This window comes from Geotrypetes seraphini, chromosome 4 (assembly GCF_902459505.1).
Source record: "Geotrypetes seraphini chromosome 4, aGeoSer1.1, whole genome shotgun sequence".
Taxonomy (NCBI): Eukaryota; Metazoa; Chordata; class Amphibia; order Gymnophiona; family Dermophiidae; genus Geotrypetes; species Geotrypetes seraphini.
Window position 1 is genome coordinate 141,333,690 of NC_047087.1, and position 25,275 is coordinate 141,358,964.

Below are 25,275 nucleotides of genomic sequence, written 5' to 3' on the forward strand. Positions count from 1 at the left end.
TGCTAATCCCATCCCATCCCATCCCAAGGAGTCCGTCTACCCTCTCCTGCCAAAATTTCTATCTTTAATTGTTACCAGTTTTTCCCACTGTGCCCGTCCTTCGTTCAAATGTACCAACTTAACAACTTACTTCTCATCAACATCTTATGTTATCTTTTTCACCTTCGCAGCCTTGCACCTTTGTAATTCAAAGCGCAATCTCCTTTCTCTTCTCCTACTTATGCTCTGAATAACGTCGACTGTATAATGCTACTCATTGTGAAACCATGTAATACACAGCCCTGTAACTCTCCTGTTACTATCACTAGATGTTCAATGCTATACTCTGTAATTCGCTGTCTGTATAGTTTCTCTTCATTGTAAACCGCCTAGAAGTCGCAAGATTGTTGGCGGTATATAAGAATAAAGTTATTATTATTATTATTATTATTAATTATGCTTGAACCCGGACTCAGTCAAACTCAAATCAGGAAATTCTTGAAAAATAGATTATTGTCCACTGCTGTGCTGTAAGTCTGTCACTGTTTGATGTGTTCATTAACTAAAAGCCCTGTAAACATTTGCTATGATTAAAATATTTCTTTATATCAGTTGGCCATCTGGGAGGCGCGAGATGCCGGAGGGACTAGGAAGTGAAAGATGTTGTTCTTGAATATATGGGAGCCATATCTGCAAGCCTTGCATCCAAAGGACCGCAGTGCGGTCTTAAGATGGGTCCTAATCTGTGCGCTCAGTTAGTTGGGCTGGGAGAGTACTGGTGAGTATAGGTGGGGTGGAGCGGAGAGTACCATTGGAGGAGAGGGGAGGGGAGATTGGGGAGGGGAGGGGAGGGGTATTGAACGGTTCTGGCACTTAGTTACAGTTGGGCTCAGTGGGTATAGGTGGGGAGAAGGGATGGTGTGGCATCTTTGGGGCTCATAAGAGTCCAGGGCCTTGGAGTGCTTTCAGCCGCTTTATACTCGCTCGCCCTATGTAGAGTAGGATGGAAGGGGAGTTTGGTAGCTGTTACTTTTCTTCTGTACCTGCTTGTTATTTTGTTGCATATGATGCATCATTGTTTGTCCTGTGCACCCTTGGGGTTCCCTGGCATTGTCTTTGTTGTTGTTTGCATCAATAAAAAATTGTTTGAACCTAAAATATTTCTTTAGCAAAGGTAGCAACCATTTTTATTTTTTGTGTCCTCCCTTTTGTCTCCACAAATATAATAACCCTAGTTTAAGTCCACATAGTTCAGTAGCTATTGTCAGTTTATGGAGCAACAGAATACAAATCCAGCAACGAAATGGTTACATGAGTTAAGTTTGAGTAGAAGAACCCCACCCTGATTCAGTATCAGAATTACTGATTGCCTTGTGTGTGTGCTCCTTGACTTTACTGCAGTATAGTACAGTATCTCTGCAACTGGGATTCACAACGGTGACAACCATTACTAAAGTACTGAAACTTTATGAAATACATATAATCTGGGGAAGATATAAATAGGCTGGCTGATTATTCTGGTGTCGGTTTTTCAGGTAAGAATTTGAATCTTGGTTTTGTGTCATTGTCCTTGCCTTATAATTATGATGATGATAGTATTGCCAGCTTCCTCTATGTGTAGGAATCACATTTCAAATTGTAAGGCAAGGATGGGTGCAAGAAAGGAAGTATACATTTCACCTTCAGATCCAGTCTCCATAAGCAAAATCTTCTCTTCACCCTCCATCTATCGTACTGTCTTTCCTTTTTATTACTGTCCTGTCCATACATTTTATTTCTTTTGCTACAGTATTACTGAATATGTATACCCTAGAGGAAAGGAGAGACAGGGGAGATATGATTCAGAAGTTCAAATACTTAAAGGGTATTAACATAGAACAAAATCTTTTCCAGAGAAAGGAAAATGGTAAAACCAGAGGACATAATTTGAGGTTGAGGGGTGGTAGATTCAGGGGCAATGTTAGGAAATTCTACTTTACGGAGAGGGTGGTGGATGCCTGGAATGCGCTCCCGAGAGAGGTGGTGGAGAGTAAAACTGTGACTGAGTTCAAAGTAGCGTGGGATGAACACAGAAGATTTAGAATCAGAAAATAATATTAAATATTGAACTAGGCCAGTTACTGGGCAGACTTGCACGGTCTGTGTCTGTGTATGGCCGTTTGGTGGAGGATGGGCAGGGGAGGGCTTCAATGGCTGGGAGGGTATAGATGGGCTGGAGTAAGTCTTAACAGAGATTTCGGCAGTTGGAACCCAAGCATAGTACCGGGTAAAGCTTTGGATTCTTGCCCAGAAATAGCTAAGAAGAAAAAAAAAAAAAAATTAAATTGAATCAGGTTGGGCAGACTGGATGGACCATTCGGGTCTTTATCTGCCGTCATCTACTATGTTACTATGTTACTGTATTAATCAGATTTTGTAAACCACTTTGATTCTTATTCTGAAACAGTATATCAAGTACAAAATCCCCCTGCCCAAACAAACACATTCACTCTCCTGTCTGTCTTCTCCAGACTCGGCAGTGAGGAATGGTGTTGAAGTGCTCATTGTAAAAGTCACAGTAGGACATAATGTAGCTGCATAAACTTTGAAGGATTTCAGCTCATACAGTCTCAGCCCTTCTCTAAGTCATTGTAGAAGATGATGCTGAAGTACTGAGTAGTGAAAAGAGAGCTTACAGTTTGACCCCCTCCCAATTCAGCTCTTACAGGAAAATGGTGTAGGAGCATTGAGAGAGCAGTGGAGAGACACCCCCCCAAGAAAGAGGCTTGAAAGTACTGGTAGACAAGTCAATGAAGCTATCCGTGCAATGTGCAGCGGCGGCAAAAAGAACAAACAGAATGCTAGAAATGATTAAGAAGGGAATTACAAACAGATCGGAGAAGGTTATCATGCCGCTGTACCGGGCTATGGTATGCCCCCACCTGGAATACTGCATCCAGCACTGGTCGTCGTACATGAAGAAGGACATAGTAATCGAAAGGGTCCAGAGAAGAGTGACTAAAATGGTTAAGGGACTGGAGGAGTTGCCGTTCAGTGATAGATTAGAGAAACTGGGCCTCTTCTCTCTTGAAAAGAGGAGACTAAGAGGGGACATGATTGAAACATTCAAGATACTGAAGGGAATAGACTTAGTAGATAAAGACAGGTTGTTCACCCTCTCCAAGGTAGGGAGAATGAGAAGGCACTCTCTAAAGTTAAAAGGGGATAGATTCCATGCAAACATAAGGAAGTTCTTCTTCACCCAGATAGTGGTAGAAATATGGAACGCTCTTCTGGAGACTGTTATAGGAGAAAACACCCTCCAGGGATTCAAGACAAAGTTAGACAAGTTCCTGCTGAACCAGAACGTACGCAGGTAAGGCTAGACTCAGAGCACTGATCTTTGACCTAAGGGCCACCGCGGGAGCAGACTTCTGGGCACAATGGACCACTGGTCTGACCCAGCAGCGGCAATTCTTATGTTCTTATGATGAAATGCGGGTTTACATCAACTCAATTTTCAAATGACAAGACTGTCATAAGACATTTTTAATCATTAATACCATTTTTATTTACTTTCTGATTTCTGCTTAATTTCTGAAAGAAGTTACTTTTGATTCTGTGCTCCCACCATAATGATTCTAAGTAAAGGAGCATCAGAGTACCACTCAGATGGGCACACTGATACTTGTACAATATGTACTGTATACAGAATGACTAGTTAATAAGGAGACTTTCCAAACATAGGAACGAGCTGTAATAAAACTAGCATACTTTTTTTCTTGCTTAAAGAAAGCATACCGATATAAGAAATATGTGGAGAAGGGCAACCAAGAAATAAAACCAAAGGAAAAGCAAAAGAACCAAAATTCAAGCAAGTTAATTTTGAAGAACGCTACCAGTATTGCTGCTTTTACTCTTCTCACAAATGGCTGGGTTTATTGTGCTTGCTCTTGCACAATCTCTGGGCAGCAGAATAGTTAGAATCAATGTGTTTGGTTTCTCAGTGCCTCATGCAGGAGGAGGTTTGCGATAAGCTGGTTAATTATTGTACAGTATTATTTTTTAGGTAACTAACTGTAAGAATACAGGGAGCATTTCTGAAATGGAAGAAGGTGAGTGTGTTTCAGTCAGCAGACATGTACATAGTTGCCAGTTTCTAGAGGGAAAATGTGAGGCCAATTTTGACTTTTGACCTGCATCCGGGTATACTGTATAACAAAACATCTACAGACATTTTAGAAAGGCAACATAGACATAATTCTCAATAGAAATGAATGTTTCAAGGCTGGCTAAAATATACGCTTGCACTGAACATATTTACACAAGTGTTATTTTAAAAAGTGCATGTATACATTGCAATTCTTGCCCTGCTCTGCATTGCTTTTATCAGCACATATACTTGTATTTGTATATACTTCTGTGCAATTTTCTAAGAGCTATTTTTCTATGTGAAACACATGGCAAGATTAATAGTATCTGATACCCTAGACCAGGGGTGTCAAACTCAAATCACATAAGGGGCTGAAATCTAAAACACAGGCTAAGTCGCAGGCTGAATTTTTATTAAGATACTTACCCCCTACTTTACTAACACCCCAGCGCCGGCAGCAGCAGAAACTGCTCCGCTCACAGAACTTCTATGAGCATCGGATCAATCATTGCCGCCAGCAGCACCAAAACCTATGTGCCAGCAAAGGAGGGGGTTAGTCTTAGTAGAAGTATAGAGTTACAACCTCTCCAACCCCACGCCAGCTCTGTGATGTAAACAAAATAAATAAAAAAGACTTTTTCTCTCTCTTTTAGGTCCTAGTTCACGCTTGCTGTCTAACACCAGCTCTGACAGGATACACATTTCAAATCTGTAATCACAAAATAGAAAATAGAAAATAAAATTATTTCTCCTCTTCTCTCTTGCTCTAGTCCCTGTCTCCAACATATTGATTTTTCCCTTTCAACTTTTCTCCTTTTTTCTTTTCTGCTTCTGTCCACTCTTATCTCACCCTCTTTCTCATCTTTTTCCTTCTTTTTAAATTTTCAGCTACCTATCAATTTTCCATCTTCTCTTGTTCTTTAGCTCTCCCATTTCCCATATCACTCCTTTCCCAGCCTCCTATTTCCTTCTATCTCTCCTCCTGTCTCTTCTTGGTCCAACATTTTGCTTCTTCTGTTTTCTGTTGTTCTTCTTCCCTTCTCCCTTGATGTTGAACAATAATATGGAAGAGAAAAAAAAGAGATACTGCATCTGTCTCTCCCTTCCACCCCTAGGCCTAACATTTCTCCCTCCCTTCCATCTCTAGATCTAACTTCTCTCCCTTTCTCTTCCCAACTGCCCCCCCATCCCATCTGTCCCCCTATCTGCCTCCCTCCCTCCCTCCACCCAGGTCCACTATTTCTCCCTTTCTCTTCCCAACAGTTCTCCCTTAAAGTATCTTTTTTCCCTTTTCCTCCACACCACTCCAGGTCCAACCTCTCTCCCTTCATCTCCCTCTCTCCTCACAGCCCAGCATGTCTTTCCCTCCTGCGCTGGTCTGATGTCGCCGCCAAGCTGAAAAATCTGCCAGCCTCGGCAATTCAGCAGTGTTGTATGTGGCTCCCCCTCCTGCTTTTCGCCTGCCGCGGTCTGTCTCCAATGACGCGCAGCTTCCTGTTTCTGCCTGGGTGGACCATGGCAGACAGAAAGCAGGAAGGGGAGTCACGGACACCACTGCCGAATTGCTGCCAAGGTTGGCAGACTTTCCAGCATGACGGCGTCATCAGACCGGCATGAGAGGGAAGACTCGCTGGGTTGTGAGAAGGGGAAGTTTGAGAGCATTGCCGTGGGCCACATAAAAAGGCCAAGCGGGCCAGATTTGGACCGCAGGCCTTGTGTTTGACACATGTGCCCTAGACAAACCTTCAGTTATGCACCATCCTAATGAACAAAGCCCCACACTCCTCTTCCTGTCCCTAACTCCCAAGTGGCCAGTATCTCCTTTTCTCCTCCCTATCCCCTCCCCCCACCAAAAGGGTAATTTTGTAACTGGGCACCTACATTTACATGCCACTTGTGCATATAAATGTACAGAATACTGTCACTTTTGCAGTTAAGTGTACACTTATGCATATATGTGGCAGCATAGTAAGCACTATTCTGTAAGGGCATATGTAGGTGCCATAATGTGTAAATGCAAGGGGTTGTTCACAAGAGCAGAACATGGGAGGGACATGAGTGATGGGGCCACTTACAGAATACTGTAAGTTACACACACACTTGGCACATTTAGGAACCTACAGTTACATCAGGTCTATGGATGGTGTACCTATGAGCATCTAGAATTTAGGTATCTTGATACTAGGTTATGCTAGTATTCGTTAATTGAATCTGGATTGTCAGATGCTCTTATAGAATAAGCTCTCACCACTTGGACATCTAGCAGTTTGGGTTTTGAAAATGGCATTTTCTAGCCTCTGAATTAGGATATTTTGCGGAAAACATCCAAAGTTGGACTTAGGTATCCTATAAAAAATGGCCTTCATAGATACTTAGCAAATCAAAGTGACTACAAAGTGAATATCCTGAAGAAGCAAGACAGAAATTAATACAGCAGCTGACTGTATTCAGTCCCTGGCTTGCTTAGACATTTTCTTTTTTTCTGTCCCCTGCCCTTTGTCCTTTAGCTGCAGTGGAAAGTTTACAAACCTTGAACAGTAGCAAATCACCTAGATCTCATGGTATACAGCTCAGAGTGCGGACAGAATTGAAAAATGAACTTGCAGAGCTATTATTAGTAATTTCTAATTTATCTTTAAAATCCAGCATAGTACCGGAAGACTGGAGGGTGACCAATAGTGATTTTTAAAAAGGCCTCAGAGGTTTATTGGAAATTATAGACCAGTGAGCCAGACATCAGTGCCTGGCAAAATTATAAAGAGACTATTATGAAGAACAAAATTATAGAGCATATATATAAGCGCATAGATTAATGAGACAAAGCCAACATGGATTTAGTTAAGGGAAATCTTGCCTCACCAATCTATTACGTTTCTTTGAAGGGGTGAATAAATGTGTACTGTAGATAAAAGTGAGCCGGTCGATATTGTGTATTTGGATTTTTTAAAAGGCATTTGGCAAAGTACCTCATGAAAGACTCCTGAGGAAATAAGAAAGTTATGGGATAGGAGGTAATGTCCTATTGTGAATTAGAACAGATTAAAATATAGAAAATAGAAAGTGAGGTGTCCATTATCCCCTTGGCTTTTTGACATTGTTCTGGAACCCTTGTTATTGGCTATTCAACAGGCAAAGGAGATATAGGGTATTCCTTATATAAGGTCTCTGCTTATGCAGATGATATCTTGCTTCATTTGAGGAATCCGGAATCCACCATTCCGTATTTACTGGAATTGATAAACCGATTTGGTAAATTCTCTGGGTACAAAATAAATTGGAGCAAATCAGGGGTTCTTCCGCTAAATGTACATTGTCCAAAAGGATTATTTGACTCGTTCCCTTTTCTTTGGAAAGAAGAGGGTATAAAATATTTAGGTATATGGATCCAAAAAACACTGGAAGATACAATGAAAGTAAATGAAAAATTCTTATTGCTTAAGGTCTCAGAAATGTGTGAGCCATTACATCTGTCTTGGTGGGGGAGAGTCCAAACGGTTAAAATGATGATTTTGCCTGTGGTATGCTACCAGTTTATTTTCAGGGGTCCTTTTACAAGAAATTAAATAGTATTCTTACCAAGTTTATTTGGCTGGGTAAAACTGCTCAAATTGCTTTAGTATCTTTACAAAAACCAATTGAGGCAGGTGGGGTAAATTTTTCAAATTTTTATAGGTACCATCAGGCAGTGGCGTACCAAGGGGGGGGCGGTGCACCCCGGGTGCCAGCCCTAAGGGGGTGCTCCCAGCCTTGCCGTTCAGTCCCCCCCACCCCCGAAGGACCGCTCGCCCCACTGACCTTCCTGCACCACCTGTGAAGCAGCCCGCAGCAGGATCGCGAAGTCAGCGTCAGCGATCCCTGCGTTGCTTAGGCGCTGCTTCCTACGCCGCGATCCCGCCCCTCCTCTGACGTCAGAGGAGGGGCGGGACCGTGGCGCAGGAAGCAGCGCAGGGATCACTGACGCTGACTTCGCGATCCTGCTGCGGCTGCTTCATAGGTGGTGCGGGGAGGCCAGGGGGGCGAGCGGTCCTTTGGGGTGGGTCGGGGCATCAGGCCTTCAGGGTGGGGTGGGCGGGCAGGCAGGCAGGCTTTCAAGGGGGAGGGGGTGACAGGCAGGCAGGCAGGCCTTCAAGGGGGGACAGGCCTTCGGGGGGGGTGCAGACCTTCAAGGGGTGCAGGCCTTCAAGGGGGGCAGGCAGGCCTTCAGGGGGGGTGCAGGCCTTCGGGGGGGGTGTAGGCCTTTGGGGGGGTGCAGACCTTCAAGGGGGTGCAGGCCTTCAAGGGGGGGGGACAGGCCTTCAAGGGGGTGGGACAGGCCTTCAAGGGGGGGACAGGCCTTCGGGGGGATGCAGACCTTCAAGGGAGTGCAGGCCTTCAAGGGGGGGTGCAGGTCTTCAAGGGGGAGACAGGCCTTCAAGGGGGAAAAGGCAGGCAGGCAGGCCTTCAAGGGGGGACAGGCCTACAAGGGGGGGACAGGCCTACAAGGGGGTGGGACAGGCCTTCAAGGGGAGGGACAGGCATTCGGGGGGTGCAGACCTTCAAGGGAGTGCAGGCCTTCGCGGGGGGTGCAGGCCTTCAAGGGGGGACAGGCCTTCAAGGGGGGGAAAGGCAGGCCTTCAAGGGGGGACAGGCCTACAAGGGGGGGGAGCAGCTACAAGGGGGTGGGACAGGCCTTCAAGTGGGGGACAGGCCTTCGGGGGGGTGCAGGCCTTCGGAGGGTACAGACCTTCAAGGGGGGGACAGGCAGGCAGGCCTTCAAGGGGGGGACAGGCCTACAAGGGGATCGGACAGGCCTTCAAGGGGGGTGCAGGCCTTCAAGGGGGGATAGGCAGACCTTTAAGGGGGGACAGGCCTTTGGGGGGGACCATGATTTAGAAGTACACGGAGGGAAGGGGGTGTTCAAAGAGACGTGCATATGCCAAACTTTGGGGGGGGGAAGAAATAATGGGTCTGAAAATAGAGGAGAGGGAGAGAGATGATGGACCATGGGATTTAGGGAGGGAAGGAACAGAAAGGGAGAGAAATTGGACACAAGGGATGGTGTGGAGGAGGGATAGAGATACTGGATAGGAGGGTAATTAGGAAAAGAAAGGGAGAGATGGTGGACTCTGGGGTGGTGGGGAAGGAGGGAGAGATGCCGGATGAAAGGGTATTTAAGAAAAGGTGGATCTGTGGAGGGAGATGAAAAAAAGGAAAGATACCAGACTTCCTGGGAAGGGAAGGGAAATGGAAAGGGAGGACAGAGTTGGCAGATGGATGGTTAGCATGCAGAAAGAAGGAGACCCTGGCAAGCAAGTTATCAGAAGAAAACCAGAGCCTTGGACCAACAAGATTTGAAATATAACCAGACAACAAAAGGTAGAAAAATTAATTTTATTTTCTGTTTTGTGATTATAATATGTCAGATTTGAAATGTGTATCCTGCCAGAGCTGGTGTTGGACTGCAAACGTGAGCTAGGATTTAACAGAGAGAGGAAAAGTCCTTTTTGTTTCTTTATTTTATTTACACCACAGCGCCAGTGTGGTTAGGAGAAGCCAAGGGGGGTGAAAAAGCTATAAAACCCACCAGGAGTTTTGAAAAAAATCACCCAACTGGGCAGGAAAATCGAATTGAAAAACCAATTCAATAGGGCTGAATCGAATCAAAAATTTTTTTCCTGTATCTGGCAGCATTAGTTTGCGCTACTGTCTTAGACTTTAGGACCTGGGATTGGGGATAGATGGCATCCTCAGTACTTTATAATGCAAGTGAAACGAGGATTTGGTCAGACTTTTGAAGGGTCTGCAGAAAAAAAATATTGTATAGGCCGGGGACATGAGACAGCAGGAAATGGGAACTTTTCTTCCTTCTATTTTTGTGAATGGAAAGGCTGAGGATGTCAGAGAGTTCAGTTAAAATATGTGCTTTATAAGAAAATATAATAATGTGTTTTATAAAGTTTATAGCATAGCTGGCCTACCCAGTGAGGTGTTCTTAGTGGTGATGGTGGCAGCGTGTCAATGTGTTGAGAGGAAGAGGTGGTCTGGGAAATTCTGCTGAGCAAACTCCGGGCCCATTTCCACCCCCCAGTTAGTCCACTCCACTCAACTGGTTCACACACTGAGTGGGTCTTTGGGTGTTGTTTTGGGATCTCTTCCAGTGGTTTATCTCCTTCTGGTCCAAGGAAGGAAACTTTGTTATCCTTAGCATTGACCTACAGAATATGTTTGTAACAGCGCTGCTTGTGTGGCATTAGGCTATGTAGTGATCGAAAGAAAAAAACAGACCTTTGCACATTTTTGCACTATATGGTGGGTGTATGAGGAGATTCACATTTCCTGCACAGCTAAGTCCATGTGAAGTTACCTTGTGCTGTATTTGACATCTAGCAAGGTCTCTGTTTGAAAGGAAAGATCTAAACTTAAAAATGAAGTGGCCAGAAGTTATGGTAAAAGCAGATAGTGTAGCTGGTTTTAAGAAAGATTTGGACAAATTCCTGGAGGAAAAGTCCATAATCTGTTATTAAGACATGGGGGAAGTGTCTGCTTGCCCTGGATCGGTAGCATGGAATGTTGCTACTCTTTGGGTTTTGACCAGGTATTAGTGTCCTGGATTGGCTACCATGAGAATGGACTACTGGGCATGATGGACCATTGGTCTGACCCAGTTAGGCTATTCTTATGTTATGTTCTCATCTGTAGGGGCCTTTGTTTTCACTTCTTATTTTAATGTATTTTTTTTCTGGGAACTTATCAGTGTTTTTTATAATGGGAACAAAAATGGAAGAGAATTAATGTATGTGGGATGAGGGGGTAATTAATTTCTTCAGCTAAATAATTCAATCCACTTCAAACAGACATAGGAGAACTCACGCACCATTCACACACCCTCCAACCAAAAACGTCAAAAGAAAAAAACTGTTCGACAACCTCCTAGCCATTCGAGCTGCAACACTCAACCCCCAACCCTACAACCAATTGACATCGACCACATACTGCAAAACTTCAAAAAGAAATAAAAACCCTTCTATTCAAAAAACACATAAAACTGAACTAACACAATCAGAACTGTCCCAAGCATCACCTGCAACTACTCCATATGTACTTCTGATGTCATGACAATTCAGACATAATTTATGTTATGTTATGTTTGGAATATAAGAAAATTTTCACTGCCTGTTTCTATTCTGACCATTTATTCCGTTTCATGGTCATTACAAAAAATATTTTTTTACATGGGGGGGGGTATAAAAAAATGATGGGCCCCGGGTGCCACATACCCTAGGTACGCCACTGCCATCAGGGTATGTACGTCAGGGTATGTATTGGATCCTTCCTGAGCTCATGGGAAATCTTCCGAATTGGCTAATTCTGGAATGTCAGCTTAAGTCCCCATTGAGATTGAGTCACCTAGTGAGTATCAAACTACTCAGAATGTATAAGGACAACAGTATATTGTTTGCTACATGGAGTACTCTACAATTTATTAATAAATTAACAGATATTCCAGTACAACAATCCACGTGTCAATCTTTGTGGCTGAACTGTAAGATACAAATTGGTGAGTCTAAGATCCTCTGGAAGCACTGGCTGCAGGCGGGTATATGCACTCTGGATGATGTGTTATCAGATGGAAAACTGCTTGACTTTTCACGATTGCAATAAACATTTGGTATCTCAAAGTCTCAAATATATAAATGGTTGCAGTTGAAGCAAGCCATCCAGAAGGAGTTCCCTGAATGGTGAAACTTAAAAACTCAGTATAGCCTGCCGGTCCTTTGCTTCCAGACAGATTTCCTAGGACTAGGTAGCCAAGTGGTAGAAATTAATATCTGAATTTTTGAATAAGAAACCAAAAACGAGCCTTCGGAATATTTGGAGCATTGAGATTAAGCAACAGATTTCTGCTACTCAGTGGCCATATATTTGGTCTTGGAGGATGAGATGTACAGCGTCAGCATCTATGAGACAAACGTGGTTTTTTGGGGTTTTTTTTGTTACATAGAAGATTTTGGATCCCTGTTGGTTTACAGAAGTTAGATAGTTATAAATCAAATAGATGCTGGCACTGTCATCTTGAGATTGGGACACTGGATCATCAGCTCTTTTATTGTCCGTTAATACTTATCTTCTGGCATTCTATTTGGGGTCAAATTAATATGATTCTGGAGACCTGTGATTCTGCTATTTTATGATATGGTAATTTGTGGGACATTATTATCCCCTAAGCCACTACTTGATAAATATAAAAATAGATTGTTGGGAATCATGACTGGGATAGCCATCCAAATGATCACAAAAAATTTGAAAACTATGATTGTCTAAATTTTACTTTTTGGTGGCACACATTATGTTTGAGTTATAGGTTTGAGAGAATGTTTTCTGATCAAAGGGGTAACAATAAATTATTTAAATTGACATGGGATCCGTTGAATAATTTTATTAATAATTGAATGATACTTCCCTATACTTTTGTTCATTCCTTACACATCTAGGGAGGGGGGAAGAAAGTGTATTGTGATTGTTGTAAATGATGGATGTAATATTGTTTGATTACTTGATTATATTGAAATAAGGAGGGGGAGGGGTGAAAATAATTTTTATGGTATTTATTGAAAGTTGTAAGTGTTGTCTTTAAGATATTTTGTAATGTACTCCTGTATAACACTGTTTAAGTTTGAAAATGAATAAAGGATTTTTTTAAAAAAGAAAGTGAGGCTAAATGGTCAATATTCTCAATGGAGAAGGATAAATAGTAGGGTTCCAAGTGAAACATTCCACAATCACACAACTCCAAAGAAACTAATTATTCAACACTCCAAACACCTAGGGTATATACTCACTTGTTCCCTACTCAAAAGGAGGGAGAAATGTTGGACATAGGGTCGAGGGCAGGGAGAGATGGTGCATGGGGAGAGAGAAAGAAATATTGCATATCTTAATGGAGGGGAGGAAGGGAAAGATGCTGCATGAAGATGAATAGAGAGGTTTGACCCAGGGCACAAGGTAAGGAGAGAGAGAGAGAGAGAGAGAGAGAGACAGCAGACAGCGGGAAAGAAACAAATGTTGGATATGGCAGTGAAACGTAGAAATCCTGCCAGAGCTGGTGTTAGACAGCAAGCATGAGCTAGGTCAGCACTGGTATGGGGTTGGAAAGGGAAAAGGGGGGAGGGCAGGTGGAAAGGCTACAAAATAAACCTGAAAGGATATTTGGAAAAAAAATGACCAATTGAGCAGGAAAAGCAAATCAAATTGAAAATCAATTCAATAGGCCAAATTAAATCGAATCAAAAATTTTTTCCCTGAATTGGGCAACACTACTGTGCAGGAATTGCTGCTTTTTAACATATTTATAAATGATCTAGAGATGGGAACACTAGTGAGACAATTAAATTTGCTAATGACACAAAGTTGTTAAAATTTAAGAGGATTTGAAAAAATTACAAGAGGACATTGTGAGACTGGGAGAATGGGCATCAAAATGGCAGATGATGTTTAATGTGAGCAAGTGCAAAGTGATATATGTGGAAAAGAGGAACCTGAACTATAGCTACTCAATGAGGGTGCCACCTTAGGAGTCACTACCCAGGAAAAGGATCTAGGTGTTATCATTGATGATAAGTTGAAACCCTTTGCTCATTGTGCAGCAGCAGCAGCTAAGAAAGCAAATGGAAAGGAATGGAAAACAAAGATGAAAATGTTATAATGCATTTGTATTGCTCCATGGTGTGACTGAACCTTCAATACACTATGCAATTCTGGTCACCGCACTCAAAAAACAAATAGTGGAATTAGAAAAAATACAAAGAATGGTGATGAAAATGATAAAGTGGCTGGGATGACTTCCCTAAGAGGAAAGGCTAAAGTGACTAGGGCTCTTCACCTTGGAGAAGAGACAACTTGGACTAGATGACAGAGGTCTATAAAATACTGAGTGGAGTGGAAAAGGTAGACGTGAATCACTTGTCTACTCTTTCCAAAAAAATATTAGGACTAGGGAGCATGCAATTAAGCTACTAAGTAGTACAGTGCATTCCTGCTATTCGCTGCAGCATAGTTCCTAAAAAGCATCACAAACCGCAAATTTGCAGAGTGAAACAATATCTCTATGGGAAAATAGGAGTTAGGTTCCAACCATACCTATGATCCCTCAAAATCATAGAAAATAGCACAGAAAGCTTTTTGGGAACTGGGAGAATTACTGCCTACATATGATAAAGGAGAGGAAAGAGTACCAAATATTAAGATTGCCAATAGGTGGCTCAGAGCCTGGTCTCATCAAGAAGACTTTAGGTACATAGCAGGATGGGGAAATACATGGAAAAACAAGAGTCTATATTGTAATGATGGGCGGCATCTTACTATGGCAGGGAAAAAAATTCAGGCAATATATTTCTAGACATTTAAACTAGAAGGTGGGGGTGGTATATGTATGCAGGACACTTACAATGGCCATCCCCAGCAAAAGACAGGAAGTGGCAGTAGTAAAGATAGTAATGCAAGTAATAATATTAGCAATACATTTCTTAGCAAGGCAACAGGAAGTGAAACTAAACAAAAACTAGACAAAAAATAAAATTGTCACTGAGAAGTAGCTGGAAAGCAGTGACCACAAACGCTCGCAGTCTAGGCAACAAAAATCATGATCTACAAGCTCTGATGTTAGAGCAGACTTGGATATTATATCAATCACATAGACATGGTTCAGTGATTCCCATGGATGGGATGCAAACATACTGGGCTATAATCTTTTTAGGAAGCACAGAGATGGTCAAAAGGATGGAGGAGTAGCTCTCTTTGTAAAGACCGATATCCAAGCGACTGAAATGCAGGGGGCCTGGGCGAAGGAAGAAGCACTGTGGATAGGTTTGAAATGAGAATATGGAACTTCTATCTATGTCAACTCTTTTCTCAAAATGGCTGCCATGACCTCTTGTGGCAGTCTTGCGAGATTGTTTTCAAAATGGATACCACCTGTACCTTTTATGATCACTACTGATACTAAGCTTCTCTCCAACATTACTCCTTATAACATATTGTGTTTCACTGAGGACTAAGTCTAGGGTAGATTCCCCTCTTGCCAGTTCCAGTAACAAGAAAAAATTACATTTATTGATCTTTGAACACTGGAAATTTAGATCCTAGAAAAATGTTGCAATTTTCTAATGCAAAACATTCATACATAGGCCCAGATTACCATGCTGACTATTTATTTATTTATTTCTCTATACCGTTTTCCCAGGAGAGCTCAGAACAGTTTACATTAATTTATTCAGATACTCAAGCATTTTTTCCCTGCCTGTCCCGGTGAGCTCACAATCTATCTAATATATCTGAGGCAATGGAGGGGATTAAGTGACTTGCCTAGGGTCACAAGGAGCAATGTGGATTTGAACCCACAACCCCAGGGTGCTGAGGGTGTAGCTTTAACCACTGTGCCATACTCTTTAAGTCAACCAAGCCAGCTATCTGTTGACTTGGAAGAAATCCTACATATTATCTTGGAAGATGAACAGTTCAAATGTACAAAAATGACAAAGCACATATTTGTTTTACAATTCACTGTACTGCTTCTTTTCTTCGTTTCTCACAGGATCATGGGACAGACTTTGAAATGCCACCAAAAGAGCTATGCCAATAAATCCAAATCAGGTTCAAAGAAAAAACACTCAAAATATACTGATGATGTTTCTGGCTCCCTGATTGTCAAGTGTCATCAGGTCAACATCAACTTAGCATCAGAGGAGGAGCTGATGACACTGCCAGGCATCAGTAGAGTTATGGCACACAGCATCACAGTTTATCGATGTCAGTTAGGTGGCTTCCGCAAGGTTGAGGACCTCTCACTAGTGACTGGTTTTGGGGCAGAGAAGATGCAACAGTTGCGTCCTGAGATCTGTGTAGGGGCTGTTCGAGCTTCTCCACTTTGCAGCAGTGTATCCACCTGTGACCTATACTCCAGAAAAAAAGTAAATGTAAACACAGCTACTCAAGATCAGCTGCTCCAAACAGGAGGAATCTCAGAAGAGCTTTCTTTAGCCATATTGCTCTACCGGAATCACCATGGAGCATTTCGACAACTAGAAGATTTACAAAATGTTAATGGAGTAGATTCTGTGGCACTCAAGTGTATTGAGCCCTTCATAACTGTTGAAATGCCAAGACCAGCTACAGTCTATGCAGACTTAAAGTGGGAAAGTTCTGGCAGTGAGGTTACACCTCAGACTCAGCAAAATTCAATTGTAGGGATTCCATCCAGTACTTCAGAATCCACATTGTCCGTAAAATCCCTACCACAGCCCTTCAGCAGATCATATGTAAAGAGAAATGTGATAAGAGTTGGGAACTGGGACTTCCAGGGCCTGACCCTGGAGAAGGCTCAGAACCCAGAAGTGAGGGGAATGATCTGTCTAACTCTGTTGGAAAATGGGTGAGTAGCCAAACAGGGAATAAGGATAAGAATAGGTGAAATCTAAGCAAATGAAAATTTACTAGCAAAGACAGGTCATCAGAGCACTGTTCCAAATGTTAGGAGAAATGGCGGTAGTGGCAGTTGTGGAGACGATAAGAGTATGGGCTGTATTGTGAACTTTCGAAAGAGCCACCTAATTCTGGTACAATCCCTGGAATAACATAAGAACATAAGACTTGCCTCTGTCGGGTCAGACCGGAGGTCCATTGTGCCCAGCAGTCTGCTCACGCGGCGGTCCCTCAGGTCCAGGACCTGATAGTGCTCCTACCCTAAAACTCACATACACTTTTCGCTTTTGTCCTGTAGAGTAACCTTCTATCTATACCCTGCAATCCCCTTCGCTTCCAGGAAGTCATCCAGTCCCTTTTTGAAACCCACTATTGTACTCTGTCCTATTACCTCTTTTGGAAGCGTGTTCCAGGTGTCCACCACCCTCTGAGTGAAGAAAAACTTCCTTGCATTCGTTTTGAATCCATCCCCTCTCAGTTTTTCCGAGTGGTCTTAATCAACACGGCAGAAGGCCAAGTCTTTCTTCCAGAAACATGTAAGCAGTATCAGTGACAGAATCATAATATAGTGATTCACCCAAAAAATTCACTTTGATGTGGCCACAAAATTAATTCTATTTCACACTCTTTACTAAGGGGTCTTTTTACTAAAGTATAGTACATGTGTAGTACATAAGAACATAAGAATAACCTTACTGGATCAGACCAATGGTCCATTAAGCCCAGTAGCCTATTATCACAGTGGCCAATCCAGGTCCAGGCGTAGGTAGATTGCTCCTACCCCATTTTACTGCTAGCTTCGGGCTGAGTCGGTCCAGCGGATGGCCACTAGGATGGTCTCCGGACTTAAGGGTCTCTCATACGAAGAAAGACTGGGCAAGTTGCAGCTCTACACTCTAGAGGAGCGTAGGGAAAGGGGTGACATGATTGAGACGTTTAAGTACATGACAGGTCGTGTTGAAGTGGAAAACGACTTATTCTTTCCCAAGGGACCCTCGGTCACAAGGGGGCACCCGCTCAAACTCAGAGGAGGGAAATTTAATGGTGACACCAGGAAGTATTTTTTCACAGAAAGGGTGGTGGATCACTGGAACAGACTTCCAGTGCAGGTGGTCGAGGCCACCAACGTGCTCGACTTTAAGAATAAATGGGACATCCACGTGGGATCCCTACGTGAGTTAAGGAACTAGGTCATCAGCATTCAGACTTAATGGGGTGGGTAAGTGGGGTGGGCAGACTTGATGGGCTGTGTCCCTTTTCTGCCGTCATCTTTCTATGTTTCTATGACCACCAGGCTTCAAAAAATAAGTTGTGGAGGGGTCCGGAAGATGGAAGGGAGGTGGTGTGGGTCATTGTCAGCCCTAAGTAAATTGTGGAGAGGCCGGGAGGCAGGAGAGAGGCAGAGGTGGGTTAGAGTTGGCCCTAAGTAAGTTTAAAAAATAAGTTGTAGTGAGGTCCAGTAGGGGGATAAAACCCACAAATAATCGAAGTTGTGAGTGCCAAACCTGTGAATATGGGGGGGGGGGGGGGTATAGTTTATAGACTGTTCTTTAATTGACTTTGAATAAAGTTCCAATTTGGTTCTCTCATACCTTGGACTGAGCTGTTGTTTATCCAAATGGATGGTGAAGAGTTTAAGTGGGGTGAGTGAGACTCTGGAGTTGCCCATCCTCCAGCCTACCGGATTTGTCCAGCCCCAAGCTCATGGACTGTGAGTCCATGAGGGACTGTAAGCATTAGTATTGTAGTATTGTATTGTAGAAACAAGCCAAAAGTAAATATCTTTTTGTGAGCCCTGGTGTCAGGTAGGCGACCCCCGATCTAAGATTACCAGATGTCCAGGTTTCCCTGAACATGCAGCTTTTTAATTTTATAACTTCTGTTCAGGGAAACCAGACATCTAGTACCCCCCTAATCAGCTCGCACACCTATTCGGAGTCCTCTCTTCTCCCTTCCTCGTGAAATCCGGTGCTTGCTCACCCTGTGCTGCTCTAAGTCTTTGGGCTGTAAGTCTTCGGGCCGTCAGAAGCTCCTCCTCTGCTACTGCTTCCTTTCCCCACATAGACAGAAAACAGTAGCAGAAAGAAAACTTCCAGGTCACCGAAGGCAGCATGTTTATGTCAGTCACGCTTCTGATAGCCTGAAGACTTACTGCAGCGCCAGGTGAGCAAACACCAGATCGCGGGGAAAGGGGAGATAGTATGAAGAGAGTAAGAGAGATGCTGGAACGTGGTGATGGGGAGAAAAGGGAAGGAAAGATATCAGACTTCCAGGAGAGGGAATAGAAGGGGCAAATAAAGATGCCAGACCATGGGGGGGGAGAGGAAGGAGAGAGATGGGGAAGGGGGGGAGAAGAAAGAGATGTCAGACCAGGGAAAGGAAGGGAGGGATTCCAGACTAAAACAGGGGGAGGGGAAGGGAAAGACACAAAGGGGGAAGAGGGAAAGGTAAGAGGGGAAGAGGGAAAGGAAAGGAAAGGAAAGGAAAAAGGGGAGAGAGATGCCAGACTTTGGAAATGAGAGGATAAAGATCCCAGCCCATGGGAGGAGGAAAAGGGAAAGACACATGTCAGACCAAAGGAGAGAGAGGAGATGGTACATAGGGATGGGGAAGGGGAAAGGGAGGGATAGAGAAGGGATGGAAGAAATGCTGTTTATGGATAAATGGGAATAGGGGAGAAGAAAGAGGAAGGCGATGGCACACATGGATGGTGGGGAAGGGCAGAGAGAGGGAGGAGATAGTGCGCATGGATAAATGGGAAGGGAAGACATGGAAAAGTACATAGATCCGAGGAGGAAGCAGAAAAATGGAAGAAGGTTGAATATTAAAAGTTAATGCCAAAGATGGATGTAGACTTCAGTCAAAAAAGATTCAGGGTAAAGGAGTGAAGATACTATTTATTGCTTTAAAGTATGAAAGATTCAGCAATGAATGGGTGGCAAAATAGGGGGGGTTACCTTCTGAAAACCCCCCTCCATGTCTCTGAGCTGATCTTTACATATGTATAGCTTTATTTAGGTAATTTTTTGGGCACTGCTCTGATATTATTATATTAGATTATTATTATATCAGAGCATTATATCTGCGCATGCTCTAGGCCCAGCCCAGCCAAGAGGGAGGATCTTCGGGCACTAGCATGTCCTGTGCATTGGTGCTGGTGCCGGTGCCATATCGGGGTAAGGGATGGTGTTTAGGAGCTCGGCGGGGGATGCCTGATCACCGGGGGGGGGGGGGCACGCGAGCGGGGGGGATGCCAGATCGCAGGGGGATGCCAGATCGCAGTGGGGGGATTCACAAATCGAGTCAACACTCGGTTTGCGAGACACGATTTGTGGGAATATTTTGCTCGTCTTGCAAAACACTCGCAAACCGTGTTACTCGCAAACCGAGGTTTGATGTATTTCTGTTTCTCTGTTGTACAGCATGCAGAGTCTAGCATCTTAAGGTTTCATTTGTGTATATTAGGACATATAGTTTGTGGTCCTGTATTTGTATAGGGTTTATCTGTGTTCTGGTAGGAATGAATGTCGTGAAGTGTTATTGGTGTCATGGCCCCAAGTAGGAAGATATTTGTTGGCAGTTTGTCTGGGTTTTGGAAGGCTCTGAGCATGGGGCCACATCTGGAGGGCCTCTGCACATGTGTGGATGTCGATGTGATGACATCACATGCATGCACATGTGTGTGATGTCATCACATCGACATCCACACATGTGCAGAGGCCCTCTAGACAGGGGCCAAAGCTTGGGGAAGGAGACACTCGGTTCATATGGGGATAGGGCTGGAGGCACAATGAGGTGGAATGGGGCAGGGCTGGGGGCGGAACAGGGCTAGTTTGGGCTGGAGGTGGAATGGGGTGGGGTCATGTGTCCTCTTTTTTTGAAAGAAGAAATCTGGTAACATTACCCCAACCCAAAGAGCTGGTCGGAGTTTCATGCTGCATGGCTGAGGAGGGAAACCAGGGCTACAATTAGTTGCCTTTCCCAGTGGTGTACCTAGCATATGTGACACCCGGGGACTATCAATTTTTGACACCCCCCCTTATCTATATGAAAAATATGATTTTTAGTAACAATCCACATATTGCACAACAAGAGTGTACCTAGGAAAAGGCAGCATCTTAAACACCAACACATACATTGTAAAACTAAACAAGCCAGATCCTGCACAGTCAATTGATCCTGCATAGTCAATGCTAACTGAAAACTATGTTCTTTTCATACACACAGAACAAAGATACACCCTTGTCCAATATGGAATAATCACAAACTAAAAATAGAAATATGTAGACAAAAGTTAAACTGAACCGCCAAGAAACCAGACTCTGCATACAATGCAACACCACAACACCACAAAAACAGTGATACATGTCCCCTAATACTTTGCAAAATATAAAGACAATAGATGTAAATTTGAAAAAACTGATACATAACAATCACCACTTTACAAATTAAATAAAAATAAAACAAATAAAGAGAAATAAAATACCATTTTATTGGACTAATCCATTTTTCAATTAGCTTTCAGAGAACATAAGAACATACGAACTGCCATCTCCGGATCAGACCTTAGGTCCATCATGTCCGGTGATCCACACACGCAGAGGCCCAGCCAGGTGTACACCTGGCATAATTTTAATCACCCTTATCCCTCTATGCCTCTCGTAAGGAGATGTGCATCTAGTTTGCTTTTAAATCCTAGAACGGTGGATTGCGCAATAACCTCCTCCGGGAGAGCATTCCAGGTGTCCACCACTCGTTGCGTGAAGCAGAACTTCCTGATATTTGTCCTGGACTTGTCCCCCCTTAGCTTCAGTCCATGTCCTCTTGTCCATGTCACATTGGACATTGTAAATCATTTTTTTTCCTGCTCTATTTTGTCGATTCCTTTCATTATTTTGAAAGTCTCAATCATATCCCCTCGCAGTCTCCTTTTCTCAAGGGAGAACAATCCCAGTCTCTTAAGTCATTCCTCGTATTCCAAGTTCTCCATACCTTTTATTAGCTTCGTTGCTCGTCTCTGCATCCTCTCCAGCAGTTTTATATCCTTCTTTAGGTTGGGAGACCAAAGTTGGACACAGTCTTCCAAGTGTGGTCTGACCATTGCTCTATAAAGCGGCATTATAACTTTCTCCAATCTACTCGTGATTCCTTTCTTTATCATGCTTAACATTCTATTTGCTTTCTTTGCCGCTGTCACGCATTGTGCCGACGGTTTCAGGGTCCTATCTATCAGTACACTCAGGTCCTTTTCTTGTTCGCTCTTACCCAGAGTTGCACCTGACATTCTATACTTGTCTTCCTTGTTCTTTCTGCCTAAATGCATTACGGTACTTTGCACTTTTCCACATTCAACTTCATCTGCCATTTCTCTCCCTTCCATGCAACATCTGCCCTCTCTTTGCCCCTTCCACCCAACTTCTGCCCTCTCTCTCTACCCCTTCCATCTACTGCCCACACTCTCTCTGCCCCTTCCATTTACTTTTCACCCTCTCTCTCTTCCATATGGCATCTTCCCTCTTTCTATGTCCCTTCAATAAACTGTATATCCTGTGTCCCTTCTCTCCTTTGCACATGATTCATTTCAGCTTCACCCCCTCTCCATTTTTCTGTCTCCACCCCCTCCCTATGCTTTGGCATCTATCTTTTTCTCTTCTCCTTTCTTTCCTTCCTTCCTTCCTTCCCACTCCACACCATGGTCTGGTATCTCTATCTCCTTCCCTTCACTCCCCCCATGCCATGGCATCTCTTCCTCCCCTTCCATGGTCTGGTATCTCCTTTCCTTTTTTTTCCTTTCCCTCCCTCCCATGGACTTGGCATCTCTGGTTCCTCTCCCTTGTCTTCCTTCTCCCTCCTTCCCTCTCTCTCACCAATTAGGTGCTGCGGCAACAGCATTTCTCTTCCCCCTTCCCTGTGCAGCAGCAGCAGCATTTCTCTCCCCCTTGCCTGTGCAGCATTCCTACCCCCACCCACTGCCTATGCAGAATTTCTAACCTCCTTCCCTGTGCAGCAGCAACATTTCTATGCCTCCCCTTCCCTGTGCAGCAGCAACATTTCTACACCCCTTTCTCTGTGCAGCAGCAACATCTCTCTTCCCTGCCCAGCATTTCTGGCTGGTTCCCCTGCTCAAAGCCGCGGGCGTCTAAACTTCACGCGATCCACGGCTGAGTCAGAAGCCTTCTCTCTGATGTCATGATGTCAGAGGGAACGCTTCTGACGCAGTCACGGATTGCGTGAGGAGCCAACGCCCGGGGCTTTGAGCAGGGGAGCCAGCCAGAAGCTGAACAACCACCGGACACCCCTGTTTACAGGTTTACTGCCATTGTTGCTGGTTAAGGAAAGCAGCAGCAGAAGAATAGGGAGGGTGGCCGGCTGTGCACCCCCTTGGGGAGTGCACCCGCAGTGGACCGCCCCCCCCGGCCTTTCCTTACCATGAACAATTTACATATCCAACCCACTTTGCTGTTGACCTCTCCCCTACTTCAGTGATGTAACAATTTTCAAAAGATTACATTTCATTCATTGACTGCTGCCAAAGAAATGTCAGTTATAAAGCAGTCATTTCTTTTGACAATAAATCTGGCTTGTAAAATCATTTTAACCAGATATTTCATCTTTTCATTTTTCCTTTAGGGAAAGGAGAGATTCATTTTCCCTTTCCTAATCTTCTTGTTGCCCTCAACTTACACCAGAGTTTCCAGACATTTATTTGTCCTATCTGTGCAGTAGAACAGTTTTTTATGTGCTACTTCCAAAGGCACTCATGTTTGGTTTCTAAAGCTATCTTAGTTCAACCTCATTGTGAGATTTACAGCCCTAACTGACCTTCCCGTACACTAGAGATGGTATGCTGAACCATAGGGTTATCCATTGTGCTCACTAGCAGACTGCAGAAGATGTCAATCACAGCATTTCAACTCCTTCTCCACAATATTTGCTGCCCCCTTCAGTTCTTCCTTCTGCAAGCAAGCATGAAGGTGTCTCTCTGATCTGCTCTGTTTATTTCTTTATTGTTTTATGGATTTTTTTCAGTTTATTGGCTTGTTCACAGATTTATTTGTGCAGTGTCGGAGATCCCAGCTTAAAGGGACTGCTTTGCCTGTTTGGAGAGAAGCAGACGTTTAAGTCTGCAGGTGGTATGTGTATCCCTCAGGGACCTGTACAGCCAACCTGCTGAAGATTTGTGGAGCTCAGGGGTCCGAGCCCTCAGCACTTGCTCACTTCTTTGATCTGGTAAGGAACTTCAGTGCTGTTAGGCATCAATAGCTGTCCTTTGGGATACTCAGGATTCTAGCCTCCCCCCTTTTTCTGTATCATGTGTCGTGGTCTGGGGAAGGTAGCGGATCAGTGTAACTAAGGACTGACTGGCAGCCCAAAGATTTTGGTGTGGCAGCTGACCAGCTGCTTGAGACGGAGAACTCTTCCAGATCTACACTTTAAGGGAGTTGAAGTAGGCTGCAGCACCATTTCCTCAGCACATGGTCTGTGATACAGACTATGATGGCCTTTGAGGAAAATCAGGGAGGGGGAGGGGTTTCTTAAAGTGTTTTTTGTCTGTTACTACAGATAGGTCTTTGGTCCCTCTCCACTAAAATCCTATTTTTTAATTTTTTTTGTCAACCCTGAAGTGTTTAGAAGCTGTTTTTTTGTCACCAAAACATTGCCATAGTGGCCATCTTGGATTTCCCAATTTTTTTTCTAAGTTCTCCAACTTCTCCAAAACATCTCATTTTGCTTCAAAATTGACAGGGATGGATGCCTTATTTGTGCTGGATGGATGGATGGATGAAGAGTGCCCTTGCACCATGTGCCGTGCAAGGGCACGCTTCCGACTTAGTCCCTCTGCAGCCTTCTAGAGCTGAAGAATGGCAAATGGTCCTGTTGGGGGAAAGAAACACCTCCTGGAGCCCTACGACAATGTAAGGGAATAGATGCTTTGCAGTCCAAGAAGAGGTGATTACACCATACTAAGGGGGAAGGAGAGTTACCCACTCAGGCCTTTACCCCGGAGTTCATTAATCTCCTATGGAAGGCTTATGCACAAGGCTGGACTCCACCTGTCAGGTCCGCTGGCGAACAGCCCAGTGCACATGCCACTCTAGATATTCAGAGCGTTTCTTCTCTGAAAGTGGATGCTATTCTGGACTCTGATGGTTCATCAGACAAGGACCAGAGGTCATATTTAATCCCTTTATTGTCCAAAAGTGAGGCTTCCCTAGTGGAAAAAAATCAGCTTCTCATATGAACAACCAGGAGGTGATATTAGCTATAGACCAAGGAGAGGATCCCTCCACTCGACAACTCTTTAAGTCCTCTGCATTGCTAGAGATCGTTATTGAGTCCCTTTGAGAACTAAAGATAGATAATCTGCAAACCCCATCCTCCCAGTGTTTTCTTCTGAGCGGGGTCCAGACTCAACCCATATCTTTTCCGTGGCACCTGGGCATGAGGATCCTAATCACCTAGCCCTAGGAGACCCCTGAAGGCTCCCTTAAGATGGCTAAAACCATGACTAAGTGGTATCCCATGGATTAGGAATTCCAGCAAATGTTTGCTATGCCAAAGATGGATTCCCTGTGAGCTTATACACTTCACTGCCAAGTGAGGGAGGCGTAGTTTTCAAGGATCCTCATGACCACAGAGTGGATATGGTTCTCAAGAGGCCTGTCATTCCAGGCTATGAAATCAGAACCTGATGGAGGCTGAGCCTC

At 43.9% G+C, this 25,275-nt stretch overlaps 1 protein-coding gene across 1 annotated transcript in view; it reads left to right on the forward strand.

Annotated features, from left to right (window-relative positions):
* Window positions 1-1,441: 1,441 nt before the first annotated feature.
* Window positions 1,442-25,275, forward strand: part of LOC117358675 (endonuclease/exonuclease/phosphatase family domain-containing protein 1-like) — a 78,135-nt gene continuing 54,301 nt past the window's right edge. The window contains exon 1 of the mRNA XM_033940175.1: window positions 1,442-1,514. The gene's annotated coding sequence lies outside the window, so the exon portion shown is untranslated. The remainder of the gene's footprint in view (window positions 1,515-25,275) is intronic.